Genomic DNA, 27,880 nt, shown 5'->3' on the forward strand with positions numbered 1-27,880 from the left:
CACTTATCACAAAACTGAAGCATTAATGCAAGTATGGAGAGAGATTCCTCTCCTGACAACCTAGAGCCTTTCCACCAACTACCAGGCACAACCCAGGAGACTGACGGAATAACTTTTCACTTGCCTGCTGCTCCAAATGTTCTCAGGAAGTTCAACACGATCCAGGACCAAGCAGCTTGTTGGATTAGCACGCTGTTAATGACCCTAAAGAACAAGATAAAGATTACCTTAGACAATCAGACATCAGAATGTAAGACTCAGGAGCAGAATTAGGCCATTCAGCCCATTGAGCCTGTTCCTCCCTTCAATCATGGCTGATTTATTATCTCTGTGAACCCCATTCTCCTACCTTCTCCCCGTGACCTTTGACACCTTGACTAATCTAGAAGTTATCAATCTCCACTTTAAATATACCCACAGATTCATCTTTTCAGGCTAAAGAAATTTCTCCTCATCTCTGTTGTAAAGGCTCGTCCCTCTATTCTGAGGCTGTGCCCTGTGGTCCTAGACTTCCCACCATAGCACTCACCGTCTCCACATTCACTCTGTCTCCGCTTTTCAACGACTTGCAAAGTTCAGGTTTGAGTTTATTGTCATTCAACCATACACATGTAGACAGCTAAAAGAAACATCATTCCACGGGGCCAAGGTGCAGTCACCGTACATATAGGCACACACAACAGATATAGTTACAACCTAGCATGTACAGTCACAAAGTAATATTGGTTAGCACAACGCTTTACAGTACAAGTGACCCGGGTTCACTCCCACCACTGCCTGTAAGGAGTTTGTACGCTCTCCCTGTGAGCACGTCGGTTTCCTCCCACAGTCCAAAGACGTGATGGTTGCTAGGCTAATTGATCATTGTCTATTGCCCCGTGATTAGGCTAGGATTAAATCGGGGGGTTGCTGGGCGGCACAGCTTGAAGTCCAGAATGGCCTGTTCCACGCTGTGTGCCAATAAATAAATAAAGTCCCTGAAGAGTGACAGGTTGGCATAAAGTGCGAGGTGCAGGTTTACGTAACACAGTATACTGTTACTGTCACTATTATAATGAAACAAGCAGTTGTATAAATATATGAAAAATATGTATGTCATAAGTCCATTGAAACATACAGTAAAATGTGTTATTTATATCAACAACCAACACAGTCCGAGGATGTGCTGAGGGCAGCCTGCAAGTGTTGCCGTGCTTCCGAGGCCAAGACCCTGCAGAAGGTAGAGTTCATGTTCACTTAGGAATCTGACGGCAGAGTGGGAGAACTGTTCCTGAGTCGCTGAGTGTGTGCATTTAGGCTTCTGTACCTCTTTCTTGGCAATAACAATGAGGAGGACAGGTCCTAGGTGATGGGGGTCCTTAATATTGGATGCCCCCTTTCTGAGGCACCTCTCCTTGATGATGTCTTGGATACTATGGAGGCCAGTGCCCATGATGGACCTGACTAATTTTACATCTTTCTCTAGCTTCTTTCGGTCCTGTGCAGTAGCTCCGCCATACCAGATGGTGATGTAGCCTGTCAGAATGCTCTCCACAGGACATCTGCAGAACTTTTGTGTGTTTCAGGTGACAAACCAAATCCTCCCAAACTCCTAATGAAATATAGCCACTGTCATGCCTTCCTTATAGCTGCCTCAATTTGTTGGGACCAGGTTAGAGGTCAGAGGTCAGAGGTATTGACACCCAGGAACTTGAAATTGCTCACTCTCTCCCCTCCTGATCCCTCTATGAAGATTGGTTCATGCTCCCTCATCCTACCCTTCCTGAAGTCCACAATCAGCTCTTTGGTCTTACTGACATTGAGTGCAAGGTTGTTGCTGTTGTGCTGTAGGCCTTGATAGAGTGGATGTGGGGAGAATGTTTCCTGTGGTGGGAGAGTCTAAGACCAAAGAACACAGCCTCAGAATAGAGAGGCATCAATTTAGAACGGAGATAAGGAGGAATTTCTTTAGCCACACACTGGTGAATCTGTGGAATTTTGTTTTACCACAGGCAGCTGTGGAGGCCAAGTCTTTATGTATATTTCAGGCAGAGGTTGATAGATTCTTCATTGCTCTGGGCATGAAGAGATAAGGGGAGGTAGCAGGAGATTGGGCTGAGAGGAAAATTGGATCGGCTGTGATTAAATGGTGGAGCAGACTCGATGGGCTAAATAGCCTAATGCTGCTCCAACATCTTATGGTCTTATGGACACCACTCAGCTAGCTGAAATATATCTTGCTCCTGTATGGCCTTTCATCTCCATCTGAAAGTCTGCCAACAAAGGTTGTATGATCAGCAAGTTTATAGATGCCATTTGAGCTATACTTAGCCACATAGTCACAGGTATATAGAGAGCAGAGTAGTGGACTAAACACACATCCCTGAGGTGCACCAGTGTTGACGGTCAGCGGGGAGATGTTATTAATGATCTGGACAGATTGTGGTCTTCCGGTTAGGAAGCCGAGGATCCCGTTGCAAAGCGAAGTACAGAGGTCCATGTTCTATAGCTTTTCGATCAGGACTGTAGGGATGCATAAATTAAAGAACTTTAAGTTGTCACAATTTTCAGAGCGCTATGAGGTATTCCATCAGAGCATGCTGCCTTGTGAGGGTTCACCCTCCTCTGGGACAGAGATGGCAGTGTCACTGGCTGCTGCAGGGATCCTCACAGCTGTAGTTATATTCTCCCTTTCAAACCGGGAGTACAAGGCTTTGAGCAACACGCACAAAATTCTGAAGGAACTCAGCAGTCCAGGCAGCAACTATGGCTGTTTCAGTCGACATCTCAGGCCAAAACCTTTAATAAGTTATTACTATTATAATGCTCCTCATAATTTTGTATACCTCTAAATCATCTCCCCTCAGTTGCTTAAACTTCAGTGAATAAAGTCAAACCAATCAAATCAAATTCAAGTGTAATTATGGTTCAGCCATACAAGAATACTGTCAAACAAAACTGTGTTCCTGTGGGCCAAGGTGCAGAACATACACAGCACATTCAAGATAGCGAGCTGGCAAAAAAATACATAGCAAAAGTCCCGGAGTGACGAGTCCAGCAAATTGCTGGGAGATTTCAGCACATCAGGCAGCAGCGATAGAAGGGGAATAAATAGTCGATGCTTCGGGCTGAAACCCTTCATCAGGACTGAAAAGGGAGGGGGAAGAGGCCAGAAAAAGGTGGGGGGTGGGGAAGGAGGACAAGCTGGCGGGTGATAAATGAGACCAGGTGGGTGGGTAGATGAAGTAAGAAGCTGGGAGATGATTGGTGGAGAAAGTAAAATGCTGAAGAAAAAGGATTCTGATTGGCGAGGCGTGTGGACCATGGGAGAAAGGGAAGGAGGAAGGAAACCTGAGGGTGGTGATGGTGTGGTGAGGAGAAGAAGTGAGAGCGGAATGTGAACGAGGAATGGAAAAAGAAAGAAGAGGAAGGGGAAGATTACTGGAAGTTGGAGGCAACCAGATTGCTGTGATGGTTGTACTGGAGTTTCAGTTTAGACAAACCAACACTTTCCACGCTGACATTCTCTACATCTCCTCATACATAATAGAAATGTGCCCTCATCCATCCTGGCCACCAACTACCATCAAGTACCCAACTATCCTAATCCCTTGTTGCCTGTATGGATATGTGGAAGCAGGATGTCCTCAGATCTCTGCCGGGTTGGTTGAGCAGTCAAGTATCATGGAGAGTACAAAGTGTACTGAACTAGAACCCTGAACCCAACCTCATCAAACAGACATGAAGAGTATTAAGTGTAGCAGGCATTTTCCAATTACTTTGATCTGTCGGTAAGGCAAGGTAATGCTGCGGCTCTATAAAACATGGTTAGACCATATTTGAAATATTGCATTCAATTCTGATCACCTCAGTGTAGGAAGGATGAAGGATGTGGAAGCTTTAGTGAGGATGCAAAGGAGGTTTACCAGGATGCTGCCTGGACAAGAGAGCAAATCTTAGGAAGATAGGTTGAGTGGGCTTGGGCTTTGCTCTTTGGGGCAAAGGGGGATGAGTGGTGACTTGATCGAGGTGTACAAAATAAGAGGCAGAGATCAAATGGACAGCCAGAGGCTTTTTCCCAGGGTGGAAATTGCTAACATGAGGGGGCATTATTTTATGGTTATTGGAGGAAAGTATAGTGAGGATGTGAGAGGTAGGATTTTTACACAGAGAGTGGTGGGAGCATGGAATGCCCTGCCAGGGGTGGAGGTAGAGGCAGGTACATTAGAAACATTTAAGAGACTCTTAGGAAGGCACATGGATGATAGAGAAATGGAGGGCCGTGTAGGAGGGAAAGGTTAAATTGAGCTTTGGTTGGTTGAAAGGTCTGCACAACATCGTCAACATCGTGGGCTGATGGGCCTGTAGTGTGCATGAATGTTCTTTGTTACACAACTCCACAAATGTTAGATGGAGCTATAGGGAATGCAGGCGATTTCCTGATCTTGTTAACCAAAGAGAATTAGAAAATTAAAACCATCCATCTCCCTGAGCTGCTCTTTCCAATCTCTGCACTTCCTCTAGTCCAGAAAACCATTTGTTCTCACTCAGTGCTCCATTTTTGACCCTATTCCAAGTTCTCATTCTCCCTTCATCATCTGTGATCTCATCAACAAACCTTGGTCTGACTACCTGGAATTCCTTCTTTAACGCTCCTGCCCGAATATTTACCAGCCTTGGTCTGAGTACCTGGTGCACCTTCATTAATGCTCCTGTCCTAGTGTTCAGTCAACATTAGTCTGACTACCTGATGTTCTTTTATTAACTCTCCTTCCTTTCCAATGCCCTCTTCTCATTTCACATCTGAAAACTAGAATCTTTCACCAAGCATCTGGTCTCTCGAGATTGGAATTGGTTTTCTATTCTACTGCAAGATACCGTGAAGAGCTTGTCTTGCATAATGTCTGTCCAGGTGAGATAATCAGGCAGCATGGCCATTAGCACAGCACTTTACAATACAGACAAGGAGTTTGTATGTTCTCCCCGTGACCACGTGGGTTTCCCCTGGGTGCTCTGGTTTCCTCCCAAACTCATGCTATTACAGGAAAGATCCTAGCATGGATAAACCAGTGGCTAACTGGCAGGTGACAAAGAGTGTGAATAAAGGGAGCTTTTTCTGCTTGGCTGCTGGTGACTGGTGGTGTTCCACAGTGGTCTGTGTTGGGACTGATTCTTTTTACGTTATATGATTTGGACAATGGAATTGATGGCTTTCTTGTAAAGTTTGCAGATAATACAAAAAACGGTGGAGGGGCAGATACCTGTAGTTTTGGGGAAATACAGTGGCTACAGGAGGATTTAGACAGATTAGGAGAATGGGCAAAGAAGTAGCAGATGGAAAACATGTTGGGAAGTGTATGGTCATGCACTTTGATAGAAGAAACGGAAGGGTGAGTATCTTCTAATTGGAGAGAAAATACAAAAATCTGAAGTGCAAAGGGATTTGGGGGTCGGCTGGTGGTGCAATGACATCAACGCCAGACCCAGGAGCGGAGGTTCCCGGGTTCGAAACCAGTCGGGTCGGCTCCTGAGTACGCTTTCCATCCATGCCGGGTTGAGTGTCAAGATCACAACTCGACCTCGTAAAATAAAGGGAAAAATACTGTGTGAGGAGTGGCGTGCCACACAGTCTCTCTCTCCCTCGCTCTGTGCCTTGCAAAAAGCCATGAAAAAGACATCATCACGCATGCACGCATGCACACACAGACGCGCATGCACAGACTCACACGCATGCAGGCACATGCCAAAAAAAAGCAAAGGGATTTCGGAGTCCATGTGCAAGATTCCCGAAAGGTTAATTTGCAATTTGAGTCTGTGTTGACAAAGGCAAATGCAATATTAGCATTCATTTCAAAATGACTGTAATATAAAAGCAAGGATATAATGTTGAGACTTTATAAATCTCTGGTGTGGCCTCACTTGGAGTATTATGAGCAGTTTTGGGCTCCTTATCTTAGAATGGATGTGCTGAAACTGGAGAATATTCAAAGGAAGTTCATGAAAATTATTCCAGCATTAAACAGCTTGTCATATGAAAAGCATTTGATGGCTCTGGGCTTATATTCACTGGTACTTGAAGAATGAAGGGTGATGTATTTGAAACCTATTGAATTGCTAAAGGCATTGATAGAGTGGATATGGAGAGGATGTTTCCTATGGTGGGAGAGTCCAGCCTCAAAATAGAGGAACACTCACAACACGCTGGAGGAACTCAGCAGGTCGGGCAGCATCTCTCAAAGTATTGGGCTGTCCTTTTCAAATGGAGATGAAGAGGAATTCCTTTAATGAAATAGTGGTGAATCTGTGGAACTCATTGCCACAGGCAGCTGGTGAGACCACACCTTTATGTATATTTAAGGCAGAGGTGGAAAGATTCTTCATTGGTCAGGGTAAGAAGGGATATGGGGAGAAAGCAGCAGATTAAGGCTGACAGAAAAATGGATCAGCAATGATGAAATGGCAGAGAAGACTTGATGGGTCAAATGGCCTAATTCGATTCCTATACCTTATGGTCTTAAGTGGAAATACAAATACTGCAGATTGCAGCAAAAATAATTAAAAATATGTATACTGAAGAGGAAATTTGGAGGTGTGTTTGGTCAGCGCTCCTCTACGAGGCCTCGATAAAATTACTATTATACTGTGTTTTATTCATTCATAGGCCAACAGTGTATGTCTAAACTAAGTGTCTGGAAAAGTTTGACAATGCCAAGACCGCTGACTGCCAAACTACCGAAGTTAGCGCTAACAACGGGTCGGTAAAGCACTTCTCTGCGTCTGTGATACCGCCGGATAAAACTTACGCCATGTGCAAAGAATTAGGTCAGGAGATTTCTCAGGCAGTTCTGCGCGGCATTAACGACCACTTTGATGTTTTTGAGACCAAGTTTGAGGCGCTTGCGGCCTCCCAGGCTGATTTACAAGCCCGTGTGGCTAATCAAGAACTAACCACCAGTGACCTTGAAACACGCGCGCAAGAGCTTGAAGTGAAGTATTCAGGGCTAATGAGACAAAATACCCAGTTTTAAGCTAAAGTGCATGATCTAGAGGCTCGTTCCCGGAGACATAATATTAAGATCGTAGGGATACAAGAGGGCGAGGAGGATGATAAACCTACTGAATTTGTTTCCAGACTGATTCCCAAGTTGCTCGGGGAAGAGCATTTCCCGTATCCCGTTAAAATCAATAGCGCGCATCGCTCTCTCTATCCTAAACCGGCTGCCGGCGGGAAGCCGTGTACCATTTTGGCACGTATCCATCACTTTCAAGTGAAAAAGCTGATCCTGCGCCACAGCAGACTACAACCCATGGAGTACAAGGGAAATAAGGTCTTGATCTTCCCGGACTATACTAATGAGGTGATGACTCAACGTCGTGCCTTTCCTGATATATTGCAAACTCTGCGTGATGGAGAAATCAAGCACACCCGTGGTATCCGGTTAGGCTCTATATTTATCATCAAGATGGAAGAGCGCCTAAAGTATACGACGACCCGATAGAAGCAGCACAATTCTTGGAAAGGAATAACGCACGAAAAAGGGAGTAGATATAGTGACACTGTTTATTCAGCTTATATTTGTGCCGGTTTCCATGTTGGGATATGGGAAGGGACTTGCTTGTTATATATAGCTTTGCAATGTTATATGCTGCACTGGGATTTAATTGCAGAGTATGTTCTAAATATTTTTATTATTATAGGGGTTAAATTTGAGTTGGTGTCATGAATGTTCAGCTTCAGGTGCGGACACTGGATAACTCTCCCCAGCCCTCATAGCATTTGTTTAACGGTATTATATAATTTGTTTTATAAATTTTCTCGGAGAGGGGGTTTGTGATAAATGTGTAATGTTAGTTACCTGCCCAGCAGCTCCTTTTGGGATGGAAATGGGGAACTATGTGTCTGGTTTAGAGAGACACGAAGGGGATTGGGTTAGGGTGTGTGTTGTTCTTGTTTATGGCTCAGACATGCTTTTTTTTGTGTATGTTGTGTTCTTATGAGGCTGCCAGTTATTTTGCATTGTTTACCATGTTTGTGCTCAACTCTAATAATCTCTTTTTTATTCTCATATGCAGAGGCCTTGCGGTAGAACATAGCTGGGGGGTAAAAATATTACAATAGTCTCATGGAATGTTAAGGGCCTTGGTCATGTTGTTAAGAGGGATAAAGTTTTTAGACATCTCAAATCTCTATCTGCAGATGTGATTTTTCTACAGGAAACCCATATTAAAGTAACTGAGCAACGCAGATTGAGATCTAGCTGGATATCGCAGGTTTACCAGTCACCATTTACTTCTCATGCCCATGGTGTGGCTATCCTCTTTAGGAAAAATATCCCATTTCAACTCACTTCCATGACCACAGATCCTCTCGGCAGGTTTATTATGATCTCTGGCACCATTAATTCATTTCCTCTAACCTTCCTTAATATTTATGGTCCAAACACAGACGAGCCAAATTTTTTTAGGAAAGTTTTTGATTTACTTTCGGATACCAGTAATTCAAATATAATAATCGGCGGTGACTTGAATTGCTACCTGGACCCATATTTAGCTAGATTGTCCTCCCAGCCGCCCTCAAATATCGTGTCAGTGCAGGTCCTGAATAATTTGATTAGATCTAGGAATTTAGTAGATATTTCGCAAGTTCAACATCCCACCGACAAGGATTATTCTTATTATTCTCACATTCACAAATCTTGTAGTAGAATAGACTATTTTTTGGCTGATTCTCATTTAATATCTCGTGTTACCAATACAAAATATCATAATAGATTAATTTCTGACCATAGCCCCTTCACAATGTCCCTAAATCCCTCCCTTTCCAAACAAATCTATTCCTGGCGTTTTAACCCCTCCCTACTTGCCGATAAGAAATTTATAGAATATATCACCACCAGATTAAAACATTTTATAGAAATTAACGATAATGGCAAAGTGTCAGATTCCACACTCTGGGGGACATTAAAAGTTGTAATTCATGGGTATATAATTTCATATGAATCCACTGCTAAGAGGGAGAGAGAAGGGGTTGAGAATACTCTCCCAATCCTCGAAGCGACACACCAGGCTTCGAAATCCTCTGAAGATTATAATAAAATAATGATGCTTAAATATGAGTACAATTGTATCTTGGGTAGTCAAATAAATAACCTCCTCTTAAAATTAAGACAAAGGCATTTTGAAATGGGAGACAAGCCCGAGGGGCTCCTGGCGCGGCAGCTCAGGGGCGCCCAGGCCTAAGGTCAATTCATTGCATTAGATCGAGGGCGGGTACCCTGTTAACTAACCCCAAGGAGATAAATGACTGTTTTAAAGAATTTTACAGCGAATTCTACACCTCTAAATGCAATGCCACTCAATCTGATTTGAATGACTTCTTTGATTCTCTTGTAATGCCGAAACTTAGTGACGCTGCTGGGGAGGACTCAGATTCTGACTTCACGTTGGAAGAAATAACTTCTGCCATTAAGTCATTTCCGTCCAGCAAGGCAGCTGGGCCAGATGGATTTGGCTGTGAATTTTATAAGAAATTCTGCGATATCCTTGCCCCACTTCTCCTCAGAATGATATCTTGCTCTGAGAGAGATAAAGCCTTACCTAGAACATTTTACGAGGCTAACACTTCCCTCATTTTAAAGAAAGGTAAAGAGGAAACAGACCCGGTCAGCTATAGGACCACTACACTTCAGAATTTTGACAGAAAGGTAATTACTAAAATGCTGGCTAACCGACTAAATAAGCATTTGTCATCTATCATTCATCCAGATCAGACAGGATTCACCCCGGGTAGGTTCTCTTTTCCCAATGTCAGATGCCTCCTTAATACTATATATGCTGATCATGGTAAAGCTAGTGGGCCAGCAATTTTATCCCTTGATGCACAAAAGGCTTTTGACCAGATTGAGTGGCCTTACATGTTAGAGTCAGTGTACAGGTTTGGGTTCGGTGAGTCATTTGTATCTTGGGTAAAACTGATATATGCCAGCCCAATGTGCTCTGTTATAACTAATGGTGACAAGTCAACTCTGTTTCCCCTGCACCGTTCAGTCCAGCAGGGGTGCCCTCTCTTGTTGGCCTTCTTTGCCGTCGCGGGAGAGCCCCTTGCCTTAAAAATAAGAAGCCACCCAAATATTCTGGGTTTGAAAGTGGGAGGTATTGAAACACTTATTAGTTTATATGCTGACGATGTGATACTCTACTTACAAAACTCAGAAAAGTCAGTCCCTCTTCTTCTAGATTTAATCACATCTTTTGGCAGACTTTCGGGATACTCAATCAATTGGACAAAAAGTGACTGTGCCCCTCTCCAATGACTATACGCAGGTTTTTTTGTAAAGTGTCCCGTTCAAAGTAGTTAAAGATCACTTTACTTACCTCGGCTTGACAATCCCCAAAGATCCTAAATTAATATTCAAACTAAACTTTGTAGAGTTTATTTCAAAACTTAAACAGAATATAGAAAGTTGGAAAACTTTGTCCATAAACTCTGTCCATGATTGGTCATATAAATTCAATTAGAATGGTTTCCCTTCCTAGGTTTCTCTATCTTTGTCAAAATCTCCCCATTTTTCTTATATCAGTTTTCTTTAAAGAGTTGGACTCCATAATATTGTCTTATATCTGGAATTTTTAAGAATCATAGGATTTTGAAAATACATTTACAAAAGCCTAAGTCTGAAGGAGGGCTGGGATTACCTGTATTTAGACACTATTATTGGGCTGTCAATGCTAGGGCTTTAATGTTTTAGCAACAGGGGGCTCCGGATGACCTAGACCCTGGGGCTCCCTTGTGGCTATGTATAGAGTCTGACTCTGTTGTCAATTCCTCCTTGCCAAGTTCTCCAAGTTAGAGAGGACTGGGACTTCAAAAAGTTTGAGTTTTGTTTTGAGGGAGGGAGGAGGGAGGAGAAGATGGCAATGTGACGCAGCGCGCGCGGCCGTTCCGAATGAATATCGATATGTGTAACTAGGGGCCGTGCACAATGCGGATTTGATGGGGACAGCCGTGAAGTGCAGAGGAACATCTGGAAAAACTTCTGAAATGCCTGCTTTGCTGCCGCTGCTGCTGTGCGAGCGAGAATCTCCGGAGACGAAGGCCCCAAATCCTCGGCTTTGCGTATCACCTGTTGCCGGGGCCGGGGTCAAAATGCTCGGCAGAGATGGTGCTCGGTGCATCGGTGTCGGAGAGCTGGCCGGAGGCTCGGAGTTTTTTGGATGGACTTGGAGTCGGACTGTGGTCGGATGCTTCCAGGACGCTGCATCGGCAAGTTGGCGGCGCTGGAGGTTTACCGTCTGCGTGAGGTGATGGGACTTCCGAGAGACTCTGAGATTTTTACTGTGCCATGGTCTGTTCTTATCAAATTACGGTATTGCTTTGCACTGTCGTAACTATATGTTATAATTATGTGGTTTCTGATAGTTTTCAAGTCGGTGATATCATTCTGGAAAAACATTTTCATCATTTCTTAATGCACGCATTACTAAATGACAATAAAAGGGGACTGCGTGTCCTCATAATCATAATAATAATCATAAAAATCATAATCATAAACTTCTGTCAGAATTCTAAATCAGATTAGGGGCATTCTGAATTTACCAGAGACCTCTGCACAGACACCAATCTGTTTCAATCACTCCTTTCTACCCTCATGGTCAGATAAAACCTACCATGCTTGAAGGGAGAAGGGGCTAGTTTCTAATGAAGACCTGTACATAGAGGGACGCTTTGCAACATTTAGTCTGCTGAAAGAGAAATTTGAGCTGCCTCATTTGCACTTTTTTCATTATTTGCAAATTAGACACTACATTCAATCTAAGATTTGTAATTTTGAAATCCTTCCAGGGAAACATACGTTTTTTGATATTTTAAAGAACCCTCCTGACTCCAGGCATCTTGTTTCTAAGTTTGTACGTTTGTTTGATAATTGCACTGTAGCGTCTACTGTGAAGATTAGAGATGCCTGGAGAGAGGAGTTGGACATTGAATTATCTGAAGCTGCCTGGGATAAGTGTTTGTCTATGATACAGGCCTGCTCTGTTAACAGCAGGCACCAACTGATCCAGTTTAAAGTTGTCCACCGTCTCCACTACTCTAAACTTAGATTGCACAGGATTTACCCTTCTGTCTCGCCAATGTGTGATAGATGACAAGGGACGGAGGCCACATTGTCACACACCTTTTGGTTTTGCCCATTACTGACTGGATTTTGGTCCAAACTATTCGACTGGTACTCAAAGGCCTATAAAAGATCCTCCCCCTTGGAAGCTGGTCTCACTATATTTGGCTGCTCGCAATCTACTATTTGTTTCCCTGCAGCCATACAACAGTCTCTGATGCTGGGGATGATTGTTGCCAAAAGACTTATCTGGATGGAATGGAAATCACCCTCTCCCCCTTCCTTTCAGAGATGGATGTGATCTCAGTCATACAGATGGAGAAACTTAGGTTCTTGAGAACCAATTCAATTAAAAAAATTTCGGCTATCTGGGGTCCACTTCTTGCCTACCTGGACAAGGCCGGGGGCAGATGAACAATTTCCCCCCAGCTGATTTCTCACAGGCCTCATTTGAGATTTCATGTTTAGTCTTTTTGAGCACTTTGTACAACAGGCATCCCTCTAATGTTATGTCTTTTATTTTTTGCTTATTTCTTTTTTATACATGTCTGAGCTGGTATGTTTTTGTTGATCTCATTGTTTTTTTTTGAAAATTCTAAAAATAAAGTATTTTTAAAAAAAGAGGAAATTTGGAACAACTAGAGGTGTGTAAGATGATGAGAGGCATTGATCGTGTGGATAGTCAGAGGCTTTTTCCCAGGGCTGAAGTGGTTGCCACAAGAGGACACAGTTTTTAAGGTGCTGGGGAGTAGGTACAGAGGAGATGTCGGGGTAAGTTTTTTATGCAGAGAGTGGTGAGTGCATGTAATGGGGTACCAGCAACAGTGGTGGAGGCGGATATGATAGGGTCCTTTAAGAGACTTTTGGATACGTACATGAAGCTCAGAGGGCTATGGGTAAGCCTCGTAATTTCGAAGGTAGGGACATGTTCAGCACAACTTTGTGGGCCGAAGGGCCTGTATTGTGCTGTAGGTTTTCTATGTTTCTATCTTTCTAATTTTCTGCAGCTCACAGAAAGTTGCCGATGATCGCTGGCACCATGATGTAAACTCTAATAAGAACTAGAGGTTTCTAGATGGCAGATGCCAGAGAATGTCATGACTTGTTCTGTTATCTCAAGACACATAAGTAATTCTGATAGTCCCAGGAATAAACAGCCAGGTTTTCAAAGGATTAGATAAATGTTGATTGGATGCTAAACTGTTCTGACAATGCAGTATACTCAACACGCATTCCTGTGTGTCTCACAAGACTATCCAGGTATTCCCTAACCGGAAACCTTGGATGAATTATGAGGTCAAGTTCCTTTTAAAGGCTAGAGCTGCGGCTTTTAGGTCCGGGGATACCAGTCGCTACACGGAATCCAGGCATGAACTCCGGAAAGCCATTAGGGGCGCCAAGAGGCAATATTGAGCCAAGTTGGAAGCCCAGGCTAACCAAAGGGATGCCAGAAGACTATGACAGGGTCTAAATGAGATCAATGGGCGCAAAGAAAAGACTGGGAATATCAATAACTGTGGCGCTTCTCTTCCTGACGAACTTAACATATTCTGTGCAAGATTCCAACAGAAGAGGAGCATCCCATTCCCTCCGGATGAACCGGACCTAGTGGCATCGAAATTCATCATTACCGAGGAGGATGTTAGAAGGGCCTTCCTGAAGATAAATCCAAGGAAGGCGACGGGCCCAGATGGCGTCACAGGGTGGGTTCTCCATGCCTGTGCAAGCAAACTAGCTGGAGTGTTTGCTGACATCTTCAACTGCTCCTTGCTTCAGTCTAAGATCCCCTCGTGTTTTAAGAAGGCAATGATAATCTCAGTGCCGAAGAAGAGCAAGGTGGCATGCCTGAATGACTATCGACCTGTGGCTCTGACATCAATTGCTATGAAGTGCTTCGAGAGATTGGTTTTGGCACACATCAACCACAGCCTACCGGTCAACCTCGACGCTTTGCAATTCGCCTACCGGAGCGACTGATCAACGACAGATGCCATCTCTCTGACCCTACATTCCTCCTTAGAACACCTGGAGAATAAAGACGCATACATAAGGCTCCTTTTCATTGACTACAGCTCTGTCTTTAATACTATCTTTCCAAATAAACTGATTCCTAAGCTCCGGAACCTGGGCCTTAGCACTCAGATCTGCAGCTGGATATTCAACTTCCTCACAGACAGGACACAGGCTGTAAAAATAGGGGACAAGCTCTCCTCTACAATCACTCTGAGCCCTGGTGCCCCACAAGGCTGTGTACTCAGCCCCCCGCTGTACTCACTGTACACCCATGATTGTGTAGCCAAGTTTCCATCAAACTCAATCTATAGGTTTGCTGATAACACAACAATTATAGGCCGTATCTCGGGTAATGATGAGTTTGAGTACAGAGAGGAAATTAAGAACCTGGTGGCATGGTGCGAAGACAATAACCTATCCCTCAACGTCAGCAAGACGAAGGAATTGGTTGTTGACTTCAGAAGGAGTAGTGGACCGCACGACCCAATTTACATCGGTGGTGCGCAAGTGGAACAGGTCAAAAGCTTTAAGTTTCTCGGGGTCAATATCACAAATGACCTGACTTGGTCCAACCAAGCAGAGTTCACTGCCAAGAAGGCCCACCAGCGCCTTTACTTCCTGAGAAAACTAAAGAAATTTGGCCTGTCCCCTAAAACCCTCACTAATTTTTACAGATGCACCATAGAAAGCATTCTTCTAGGGTGCATCACAACCTGGTATGGAAGTTGTCCTATCCAAGACCAAAAGAAGCTGCAGAAGATCGTGAACATGGCGCAGCACATCACCCAAACCAATCTGGGTCCTAGCTATGCCTGCCTTTTTGTTGGCTTTGTGGAACAATCTATGTTCCGTGCCTATTCTGGTATCTGTCCCCCACTTTTCCTTCGCTACATCGACGACTGCATTGGCGCTGCTTCCTGCATGCATACTGAGCTCGTTGACTTTATTAACTTTGCCTCCAACTTTCACCTTGCCCTCAAGTTTACCTGGTCCATTTCCGACACCTCCCTCCCCTTTCTAGATCTTTCTGTTTCTGTCTCTGTCTCTGGAGACAGCTTATCCACTGATGTCTACTATAAGCCTACTGACTCTCACAGCTATCTGGACTATTCCTCTTCTCACCCTGTCTCTTGCAAAAAGGCCATCCCTTTCTCGCAATTCCTCCATCTCCGCTGCATCTGCTCTCAGGATGAGGCTTTTCATTCCAGGACGAGGGAGATGTCCTCCTTTTTTAAAGAAAGGGGCTTCCCTTCCTCCACTATCAACCCTGCTCTCAAATGCATCTCCCCCATTTCACGTACATCTGCTCTCACTCCATCCTCCTGCCACCCCACTAGGAATAGGGTTCCCCTGATCCTCACCTACCACCTCACCAGCCTCCGGGTCCAACATATTATTCTCCGTAACTTCTGCCACCTCCAACGGGATCCCACCACTAAGCACATCTTTCTCTCCCGCACCCCCCCCCCCCCGCTTTCCACAGGGATTGCTCCCTACGCGACTCCCTTGTCCATTCGTCCCCTCCATTCCTCCCCACTGATCTCCCTCCTGGCACTTATCCTTGTAAGCGGACCAAGTGCTACACATGCCCTTACACTTCCTCCTTACCACCATTCAGGGCCCCAAACAGTCCTTCCAGGTGAGGCGACACTTCACCTGTGAGTCGGCTGGGGTGATATACTGCGTCCGGTGCTCCCGATGTGGCCTTTTATATATTGGCGAGACCCGACGCAGACTGGGAGACCGCTTTGCTGAACACCTACGCTCTGTCCACCAGAGAAAGCAGGATCTCCCAGTGGCCACACATTTTAATTCCACATCCCATTTCCATTCTGACATGTCTATCCACGGCCTCCTCTACTGTAAAGATGAAGCCACACTCAGGTTGGAGGAACAACACCTTATATTCCGTCTGGGTAGCCTCCAATCTGATGGCATGAACATCGACTTCTCTAACTTCCTCTAATGCCCCATCTTCCCCTCGTACCCCATCTGTTATTTATTTTTATACACACATTCTTTCTCTCACTCTCCTTTTTCTCCCTCTGTCCCTCTGAATATACCCCTTGCCCATCCTCTGGGTTCTCCCCCCCCCCTGTCTTTCTCCTCGGACCTCCTGTCCCATGATCCTCTCGTATCCCCTTTGCCAATCACCTGTCCAGCTCTCGGCTCCATCCCTCCCCCTCCTGTCTTCTCCTATCATTTTGGATCTCCCCCTCCCCCTCCAACTTTCAAATCCCTTACTCACTCTTCCTTCAGTTAGTCCCGACGAAGGGTCTCGGCCTGAAACGTCGAATGCACCTCTTCCTACAGATGCTGCCTGGCCTGCTGCGTTCACCAGCAACTTTGATGTGTGTTGCTTGAATTTCCAGCATCTGCAGAATTCCTGTTGTTTCCATTCGTGGACTCACTTTACACCGCACGCTGTCGGAGCAGTGCTGCCAGGATAATCAAGGACAGGACCCACTCAGCCAACACACTTTTTGTCCCTCTTCCCTCTGGGAGAAGGCTCAGGAGCTTGAAGACACGTACGGCCAGATTTGGAAATCAAAGACTCGTACGGCCAGCTTCTTTCCAACTGTGACAAAACTGCAGAACGGATCCTGACCAGGATCTGGTCCGTACCCTCCAAATATCCAGACCTGCCTCTTGGTTTTTTTCCACTACCTTACTTTCCATTTTTCTATTTTCTATTTATGATTTATAATTCAAATTTTTAATATTTACTAATTTTTACTATTTTAAATATTTTTAATATTTAATATTTGTAATCCAGGGAGTGGGAAGCGCAGAATCAAATATCGCTGTGATGATTGTACGTTCTAGTACCCAATTGTTTGGCCACAATAAAGTAAAAAGTATTTCATTTCCCACAGAATTGGCTACAACATGAGCAGCAAACACCAGTCTTCAAGTCCAGAGACGAAAAAATTAGAAAACAAGAGCTGAAAGAATCACTGAACCATGATATTATTCAGGATGATAAAAAGATTGAAATCACTGAATCTTACTTTCCTTTTTGAATCTTTGTAGTGGTAATTGGTAATTAACCAGTTGGTTAATGTTTACATGAATTTAAACTACAGCACACTCTTAGCAATGTACTTTATAAGTATTACTTAGAGTTGTTTAATTTATGCAGTTTATATAGTGATCTTTGTATTTGTTATTGTAAAACATAACATACAGAGCCTATATAAAGTACTCACCTCCCTTGCAAGTTTTCATGGTTTATTCTTTTACAACATTGAATCGCAGTGGATTTAATTTGGCTTTTTTTGACACTGATCACAGAAAAAGACTCTTCTGTTTCAAACTGAAAACGGATCTTTACAATGTGATCTAAATTAATGATAAATATAAAACACAAAGTAACTGATTGCATAAGTCTCCCCCGCCCCTTCAAGTCAGAATTTAGTAAATGCACCTTTGGCAGCAATTATAGCCTTGATTCTATGTGGATAGGTCTCTGTCAGCTTTGCAATTTTTCCCCATTCTTCTTTACAAAACTGTTCAGATAGCATGGGGATCATGAGTGAACAGCCCTTTTCAAGTCCAACTACAAATTCTCGGTTGGATTGAGGTCTGGACTCTGACTTGGCTACTCCAGGGCATTAACTTTGTTTTTAAGCAATTCCTGTGTAGCTTTGTCTTTATGTTTGGGGTCATTGTCTTGCTATGACCATTCTCCCAAATTGCAGTTTTCTTTCAGACTGCATCAAGTTTTCCTCCAGGGTTTCCCTGGATTTTGCTGCATTCATTTGACCCTCTGCCTTCACAAGCCTTCCAGGGCCTGCTGCAGTGAAGCATCCCCACAGCATGATGCAGCCACCACCACGCTTCATGGTGGGGATGGTGTGTTTTTGGTGATGTACAGTTTTTGGCTTACGCCAAAGATAGCGTTTGGTCTGATGGCCAAAAAGCTCAATTTTGATTTAATCAGACCATAGAACTTTCTTCCAGCTGACTTCAGTCTCCCGCAAGCCTTCTGGCAAACTCTAGCTGAGATTTCATGTGAGTTTCTTCAACAGTGGCTTTCTCTTTGCCACTCTCCTTTAAAGCTGTGACTGATGAAGCACCCAGGCAACAGTTGTTGTACGCGCAGTCTCTCCCGTCTCAGCCACTGAAACTTGTAACTCCTCCGGAGCTGTCATAGGTGTCTACTCCTTCACTAGTCCCCTTCTTGCAGTTACTCAGTTCCTGAGGACAGCCTGCTCTAGGCAGATTTACATTTGTACATTTCTTTCCATTTCTTGATGATTGACTTAACTATTCTCCAAGGGATATTCAGTAACTTGGAAACTTTCTTGTATTCATCTCCTGACTTGTGCTTTTCAATAACCTTTTTTGCAGAGTTTCTTAGAGTGTTCTTTTATTTCCATGGTGTAGTTTTTGCCAGGATACTGACTCACCAGCAGTTGGACCCTAAAGGGGTATTTTTACTACAATCAATTGAAACACATTGACTGCACACAGATCTCCATTTAACTAATTATGTCACTTCTAAAACCAATTGGCTGCACTAGTGATGATCTGATGTGTCATATTAAGGGGGGGGGGGTGAATACTTAAGTAATCAATTATTTTGTGCTTATTTATTTATTGACATTGAGTGAATAGCAGGCTGTTCTGGCCCTTCGAGCCACCCCACCAAACAACCCCTGATTTAATCCTAGCCTAATCACAAGACAATTTGCAATGGCCAATTAACCCACCAACCGGTACATCTTTGCACTGTGGGGGAAAACCCGAGCACCCAGAGGAAACCCAGCTGGTCACGGGGAGAATGAACAAATTCCACCCAGGTAACTACAGATTCCAGCATCTGCAGTCACGTGTCTCTAGAGCAATCAATCATAGTGTCAGAGCATGGAAAAAGCTCCTTCGGCCTGACTCACCCATGCCGACTGTGAGCTTGTCCAATCTGCCCTCACTGGCTCATAACACATAGAACATCTCCTATTCATGAACTTACCCAGATGGCTTTTAAATGTTGTTAATGTGCCCACCTCAACCATTACTTCTGGCAGCTCATTCCAAATACACACCACCCTTTGCGTGATGCTGTCACTGATGGCCCTTTTAAATCTCTCACCTCTGACCTTCAAACCCATGGCCTCTCTGGGCAAAGGACTGCATGTTTCATCGTGTCTATGCCTCTATACCATCAGGTCACCCCTCTTCTCCTACGTTCCAGGGAATGATAAAGTCGCAGTGAAGTTTATTGTCATATCTACAAGTAGGTGTTCACACGCGTGCATGGAGAAACCTGCAGCAGTGTCACAGGCACCGAGGATCATTGACAAGAAAAGCAGAAACATAAATAGTGTACTATTTATGTAAGGACAAACAAAATTTGAACAAAAAAATAAGAAACATGAGAAATTTGGCAGATGTGCCCGGAGATGTTTACAAGAATAATCCCAGGAATGAAAGGGTTAATGCAATGTACGAGGAGCATTTGATGGCTCTGGGCCTGTACTCACTGGAGTTTTGAAAAATGGGGACGGGGGCGGGAGAATTTCATTGAATCCTCCTAAATATTGAAAGGCTTAGATAGAATGGATGTGGGTAGGATGTTTCTTATAATGGATGCAACTAGAGAGTATAATCTCAGAACAGAAGGACATCCTTTTAGAACAGAACTGAGAGGGAATTTCCATAGCTACAGGGTGATGAATCTGTGGACTTCTTTGCCACAGACGTCTGTGGACGTCAAGTCATTAGGTATTCTTGATTAAAGATTACAAGGAGAAGGCAGGAGAATGGGGTTGAGAGGGAAAGTAAATCAGCCATGACTGAATGGCGGAGCAGGTTTGATGAGCTGAATGGCTCAATTTGCTCCTATGTTTTATTTTGTCATCGTGGTGATTAGAGTTTTGCAACTTCTTGTAACTCCTCAACAAGTCCAGGCAACATGCTGGTAAATATTTTCTGTACTCTTTGTAGTTTAAGAGCATCTTTTCTATAAAAGGTGACCAGAAGTCTTTGAAGGAACCAGCATTCATAAATTAGTGAGATAGAAATCTGAAATGCCTCCAGACAATGGTCGCTATAGTAGCTTTCATCTTCCAGAATTCCACATATTTTGGAATAGTTCCTTCAGATCAGTGGAAGACACAAATCTAACAAATTCAGGAAACAGGAAACAACAGATGTATTGGTCTGGTAACAGTAGTGGAGCCAATGCTAGTAGTTATCACCAGAGACATTGTAAGAGGAGATATTAAAATAAGTCACAAAACTGGGTAAATACACATGAATTTATGAAAAGGAGATTATGTTTGACAAATCTGTTACACGTCTTTAATGTTGGAAACAGGAAAAGGAGATGGCAGCTCAGCCAATGTCCTGCTACACTGCCGCTCGTTGTTTGGGGGCAGCGTAACACTGCCTTACAGTGTTTCACGATTTGAAGTCAGGATATCTCTTTCCCTCAAAAATGAAATGTGCTCTGGATCGTGTTTGGTTCCTTCAATCACCCGTGGGCATGCCACCTCTTCCACACAGATTTAAAAAAGGCAAAGATTACCTTTATTTGTCAAATGTACATGGAAACCTACAGTGAAATGTGTTCTTTGCATCAATGACCAACAAAGACCGAGATGTGGTGGGGGAAGCCTACAAATATTGCCATGCTTCCAGCACCAACGTAGCATGCCGACAACTTACCAACACTAACCTGCACTTCTCTGGAATGTGGGAGAAAACTGGAACACCATGCTTTCACAGGGAGAACATACAAAATCCTTACAGACAGCGGTGGGAATTGAACCCCAATCACTGGCAATGGCAGAATATTTGTCAGAGGGCAGCTTGGACAATGTTACCTGGGGGTGCCCAGTGCTGGGCTCTCTTGAGACATTAGAACCTGACCTGCACCATCCTGGTTCTGGACCAGTGCCATTCTGGGTCTTCACCGCTCACACCCAGTACGATAGTCTCAACACTACATCCTCTCACAGCTCAAAGGGCGCATTCGACTTTCTGACATCCGTAACTGCTTCATGCACAAATGTTGCCTCTAATGCTAATTACTTACATCATGTACTTCTGTAAGTCTACTACCCACTGGCCAAAGACCCAGCTGCTGTGGTGGATCAGAGGTGTGTATGGACAGGACCGGTTACAGCTCCCTGGTCACCAGTGTTAGTGGTACACGTGAGCCTGGATGTCGAGGCCCAGATCTGTGATGGGCAAGTCCCGGTGTCGATAACCAGAGGTTGGAGAATTCCGGAGGGCAAAGAAGGAGGTCAAATCTAGAGCTCAGGGAGCCCGAAGGTAGAAAGCCAAAAGGGCGAACATCGAAGTCAGCAAGTCAAGAGGTCTGAAAGTCAGTGCACCTAGGTTGGCTTGTCTGGGGTAGAATCCTGCAGGTTAACACTGGGTTGGCTTGTCCGGAGGTCGAATCCTGAAGGATAATACTCCAGGGTTGGCTTGTCTGGGGTAGAACCCTGAAGGTTAACAGGTAAGTCTAGTAATTTCTCAGGTAGGGACATGTGCGGAACAACTTTGTGGGCCAAAGGGCCTGTATTGTGCTGTAGGTTTTCTATGTTTCTATATACAATATAATTTATGACAACGATACATAAACAAAGACTGACAAACATCCAATCTGCAAATGATTGTGTAAATAAGATGTGCAAATAAATAATTAAGTAAAATTATGTTAGCATAAAGTGACATTTTTGAAGTTCCTGATATTGATACTGGCTGATCAACATATTTAAAATCAAAAGCTTAACCTCACGACCCACATGATGTCCAATGTGAAAGTCTGGCCAAGTCAGGTTCATAGGCATGTGATGTAAACTCAGTGGACTATCATCTGCCCCCCTCCACACAAACTCACAAAACAGGACAATGACCCAGGCCACTGGGCTGACATGACTCCCATCAACTACATGTTCTTCCTCCTGCAGTAGTGACCACAGTAGTTCCTCTCCTATCATCTGCCAATTTGCTCATTATAGGGAGGCCAACAAGCCCAGGCACAGCTGGTGTTGGCTTGGTGTCAAAGCAGAGATGGGAATTTTTTGTTGAAAATAAAGGAAATGAAATGCATTTAGATATTGATAGGTCACTGAATATCTGACAACTCTTTTGGTACTTTCGTTACTATTTTGGGTAACAATTTCTTTCACTAATGCATCAGCTGATCTCAATTTCAATCTTCTCCTCAGCCTCTGGAAGGCTCGATTCCTGCTGAGAGATAGGGGCACAAAGAGAGTGATGGGCCACATGCTAGAAGATAGGATCAATACATTGGATGCCCACTTTAGCACTGCGTATTAATCTTGTAATTTACACTAAGTTTTGTGCCTTGCACTGTACTACGGTCACAAACCAGCAAATTTCATGACATACGTCCATGATAATCATCCTGGTTCTGATTCATTGGTCAGTGTGGACATTGCAGGGGAAGAGCTTGCTCCCAACACTGTACTTCTCTCTCTCACACACATAAAACATCTAGCAACCCCCGACAGCACTCAATTTAACCCTAACCTAATGACTGGACAATTTATAATGACCAATTAACCTGCTGACCGGCACAGTGAACAGTGGTCAATGGTCAGTGAAGCCAGGAGGTTACACGAACACTTTCAAACCAAACTTCAGTGATGATCACCTTTGCCCTCTGGTGGATAACCCCACCCTATGGGGGCATGTGGTCTGAACTCCTGACCGTGTGAACTTGTGGGTTCCAGTCTGGTGCTTTCAGGCATCTCCCGTTTCCATGCAATAATTGGGATGACTCATTCAGTGCCGATGGGCACATGGTACGTAATCCTCACAGACAGGTGACAACTGACTCACAGACACATTACACCAGACAAAAGAAACAGCAATGGACCATTTGGCCTCAAGCACCTATTCCACTCTTCTGTAAGATCTAGAAGATGGCACAGGGTGACAGTTTGTAATAGATGTAAATCTGTGAACAGTAACTTGTCATATTTATTCTGTTGTAAGCTTTATGCATACTGGAAAAGTATTTTTCACTGTTTCTCTGAGGCTTTTGGGAAGCAGTGGGAACCAGATCCGCTCTTAGCCATCCTTGGTGCAACAAGCTCCCTATCTTCAGCCAATAAATATGAAAAAATGGCTGTATTGTTTGGAATGGTGATTGCTGAGAAGTTAATCCTGAAAATGTGGAAAATGGACTCTGTGCCTACGTACATCTGTGGCTGAGAGAACTGGCAAAGACTTTACATTTGGAGAGACCGAGACTATGTAATGAGGACAGAGGGGGCATCTTTGAAAGGATATGGGGCTCTGTATTGGACTTTCTTGCGGGGTGAGGACTGAGGGTTTTTGGTGCGGTGCACCTCTGCTGCGTATGTTTACTTTTGCCTTTATATTTTTCTCCCTCTTGCTGTTCAATATTTAATTTGATTTTGTTATGGTTGTGGTTTTTGTGGATGTGCTGTATTTTTTTTTACTTTTTTGTTTGTTTGTTTGTAATAAATAAATTTAAAAAGCTTCCCAGAGTTGGCTTGTCCGGAGGTAGAACCCTGAAGGTTAACACTGGGTTGGGTTGTCCGGAGGTCAAATCCTGAAGGTTAACACTTCAGGGTTGGCTTGTCCAGACATAGAATCCTGAAGGTTAACCCTGGGTTGGCTTGTCCGGAGGCGGAATACTGAAGGTTAACACCCCAGCGTTTGGCTTGTCCAGGGATTAGAGGTCTGATGTCTGCAAGTCTTTGACAGTGAGGCAGGACTGGAGGCCAGAGGTGGCCGGTCTAGAGGCTGGAGTCCTGTCAGTGTGTGTGAGTGCGTGGGTGGGTGGGTGGAGAAAGGGGCTTGTTTTGCTGCTGTTGTCTTTTTTTGATGTTTTTGTTTTTTGTTGTTGTGTAATTCTCTCAAGCATGTTAGGCATGTTACGCTGGGGCAGAATGTGTGGCGACACTAGAGGGCTGCCCCTAGCACATCCTCAGGTTGAATTGGTTATTGATGGAAATGAAGCATTTCACTGTTTGATCTGATGTACACGGGATCAATAAATCTGAATTTATCTGTTCCCTTCCTAGCTACAGACACTGGCCTGGGGGAGTTCTGTCACCGTGTTCACAACTGTGGTCAACAAAAATATAGAATAACAAACTAAACTGTTGATTAACTGTTGATTGTTGGCACCAGGCCATTGTCTCCCACACTATCACCGACTTTATCCGCTCAGGGGATCTCCCATCCACTGCTACCAACCTTATAGTTCCCACACCCTGCACTTCCCGTTTCTACCTCCTACCCAAGATCCACAAACCTGCCTGTCCTGGCCGACCTATTGTCTCAGCTTGCTCCTGCCCCACCGAACTCGTTTCTGCATACCTCGACACTGTTTTATCACCCCTTATTCAATCCCTTCCGACCTATGTTCGTGACACTTCTCACGCTCTTAAACTTTTCGATGATTTTAAGTTCCCTGGCCCCCACCGCTTTATTTTCACCATGGATGTCCAGTCCCTATATACTTCCATCCCCCATCAGGAAGGTCTCAAAGCTCTACGCTTCTTTTTGGATTTCAGACCTAATCAGTTCCCCTCTACCACCACTCTGCTCCGTCTAGCGGAATTAGTCCTTACTCTTAATAATTTCTCCTTTTGCTCCTCCCATTTCCTCCAAACTAAAGGTGTAGCTATGGGCACCCGTATGGGTCCTAGCTATGCCTGCCTTTTTGTTGGGTTTGTGGAACAATCTATGTTCCGTGCCTATTCTGATATCTGTCCCCCACTTTTCCTTCGCTACATCGACGACTGCATTGGCGCTGCTTCCTGCACGCATGCAGAACTCGTTGACTTTATTAACTTTGCCTCCAACTTTCACCCTGCCCTCAAGTTTACCTGGTCCATTTCCGACACCTCCCTCCCCTTTCTAGATCTTTCTGTCTCTGTCTCTGGAGACAGCTTATCCACTGATGTCTACTATAAGCCTACTGACTCTCACAGCTATCTGGACTATTCCTCTTCTCACCCTGTCTCTTGCAAAAACGCCATCCCCTTCTCGCAATTCCTCCGTCTCCGCCGCATCTGCTCTCAGGATGAGGCTTTTCATTCTAGGACGAGGGAGATGTCTTCCTTTTTTAAAGAAAGGGGCTTCCCTTCCTCCACTATCAACTCTGCTCTTAAACGCATCTCCCCCATTTCACGTACATCTGCTCTCACTCCATCCTCCCACCACCCCACTAGGAATAGGGTTCCCCTGGTCCTCACCTACCACCCCACCAGCCTCCGGGTCCAACATATTATTCTCCGTAACTTCTGCCACCTCCAACGGGATCCCACCACTAAGCACATCTTTCCCTCCCCCCCTCTCTCTGCATTCCGCAGGGATCGCTCCCTACACAACTCCCTTGTCCATTCGTCCCCCCCATCCCTCCCCACTGTTCTCCCTCCTGGCACTTATCCGTGTAAGCGGAACAAGTGCTACACATGCCCTTACACTTCCTCCCTTACCACCATTCAGGGCCCCAAACAGTCCTTCCAGGTGAGGCATCACTTCACCTGTGAGTCGACTGGGGTGATATACTGCGTCCGGTGCTCCCGATGTGGCCTTTTATATATTGGTGAGACCCGACGCAGACTGGGAGACCGCTTTGCTGAATATCTACGTTCTGTCCGCCAAAGAAAGCAAGATCTCCCAGTGGCCACACATTTTAATTCCACATCCCATTCCCATTCTGACATGTCTATCCACGGCCTCCTCTACTGTAAAGATGAAGCCACACTCAGGTTGGAGGAACAACACCTTATATTCCGTCTGGGTAGCCTCCAACCTGATGGCATGAACATTGACTTCTCTAACTTCCGCTAAGGCCCCACCTCCCCCTCGTACCCCATCTGTTACTCATTTTTATGCACACATTCTTTCTCTCACTCTCCTTTTTCTCCCTCTGTCCCTCTGAATATACCTCTTGCCCATCCTCTGGGTCACCCCCCCCCCCCGTCTTTCTTCCCGGACCTCCTGTCCCATGATCCTCTCGTATCCCCTTTTGCCTATCACCTGTCCAGCTCTCGACTCTATCCCTCCCCCTCCTGTCTTCTCCTATCATTTTGCATCTCCCCCTCCCCCTCCAACTTTCAAATCCCTTACTCACTCTTCCTTCAGTTAGTCCTAACGAAGGGTCTCGGCCTGAAACGTCGACTGCACCTCTTCCTATAGATGCTGCTTGGCCTGCTGCGTTCACCAGCAACTTTGATGTATATTGTTGATTAAATTAACCACGAAACAAAATATCCTTAAACATCTGCTTTTCAACATTGAATCCACGTAAGGTTGTGCAATGATTTCGCAATTAAACATTAAACACTTAATGAACAGTTTTTGTTAAATCCTGACAAATGGCAAGTATTATCATTGGCAGGTTCACAAATTTGTCAGGTACACCTCACTGAATAGGTACAATTGAAGGAGATGGACACAATGAAATGTAGAGTCTTCCTGTTGAGTCACAGGTAACTAATCACAGCGGGCTCAGGTAACTTTACAGGTGGTGGTGCTGCACAGAAGCAGACTTGCTGTGCTCTCTGTGCGCCGTATGTGACCACAGGGATCTCCTCCTGGTCATCCGTCTTCCTCACACACCTCAAAGTCATAATGGTCAGTTAACTGTCCACCGTAAATCATGCCTGATGTTGGGGGAGGATGTACAGATGTTTGAGGGAAGGATTAGTTGAGTTAATAGGCATATGAGAGAATCATTTATACAGGAGTAAGTGAGATGGGAACTTATGTGAATGGTTTGAGAGCCGGTATTGATTTGATAGGAGGAATGGCCTCCTATGTCAAAGTTAAAGCAAATTTATTTTAAAAAATACATACAGGTCACTATACACTACCCTGAGATTCACTTCCTTGTAGGAAAATAAAGAAATGTTGGAGGCAAAATCAAAGATGTGGCCTGGATTGGGGAGCATGCCTTATGAGAATAGGTTGAGTGAACTCGGCCTTTTATCCTGAGAGGTGACCTGATAGAGGTGTATAAGATGATGAGAGGCATTGATTATGTGGATAGTCAGAGGCTTTTTCCCAGGGCTGAAATGGTTGCCACAAGAGGACACAGGTTTAAGGTGCTGGGGAGTAGGTACAGAGGAGATGTCAGAGGTAAGTTTTTTACTCAGAGAGTGGTGAGTGCGTGGAATGGGCTGCCGGCAACAATGGTGGAGGCAGATACGATCGGGTCTTTTAAGAGACTTTTGGATAGGTACATGGGGCTTAGAAAAATAGAAGGCTATAGGTAAGCCTAGTAATTTCTGAGGTAGGGACATGTTCAGCACAACTTTGTGGGCCAAAGGGCCTGTATTGTGCTGTAGGTTTTCTATGTTTCTATATACAATATAATTTATAACAACGATACATAAACAAAGACTGGCAAACATCCAATCTGCAAAAGATTGTGTAAATAAGTTGTGCAAATAAATAATTAAGTAAAATTATGTTAGCATAAAGTGACATTTTTGAAGTTCCTGATATTGATACTGGCTGCTCAACATATTTAAAATCAAAAGCTTAACCTCACGACCCACATGATGTCCAATGTGAAAGTCTGGCCAAGTCAGGTTCATAGGCATGTGATGTAAACTCAGTGGACTATCATCTGCCCCCCTCCACACAAACTCACAAAACAGGACAATGACCCAGGCCACTGGGCTGACATGACTCCCATCAACTACATGTTCTTCCTCCTGCAGTAGTGACCACAGTAGTTCCTCTCCTATCATCTGCCAATTTGCTCATTATAGGGAGGCCAACAAGCCCAGGCACGGCTGGTG

At 44.4% G+C, this 27,880-nt stretch overlaps 1 protein-coding gene across 2 annotated transcripts in view; it reads right to left on the minus strand.

The window, feature by feature from the left end:
* Positions 1–27,880, minus strand: part of rassf4a (Ras association domain family member 4a) — a 327,866-nt gene that overhangs the window by 214,253 nt on the left and 85,733 nt on the right. For both annotated transcript variants that reach the window (XM_063070316.1, XM_063070317.1), the window contains exon 2: positions 125–204. The gene's annotated coding sequence lies outside the window, so the exon portion shown is untranslated. The remainder of the gene's footprint in view (positions 1–124; positions 205–27,880) is intronic.

Source organism: Mobula hypostoma, chromosome 18 (genome assembly GCF_963921235.1).
Source record: "Mobula hypostoma chromosome 18, sMobHyp1.1, whole genome shotgun sequence".
NCBI classification, from domain to species: Eukaryota; Metazoa; Chordata; class Chondrichthyes; order Myliobatiformes; family Myliobatidae; genus Mobula; species Mobula hypostoma.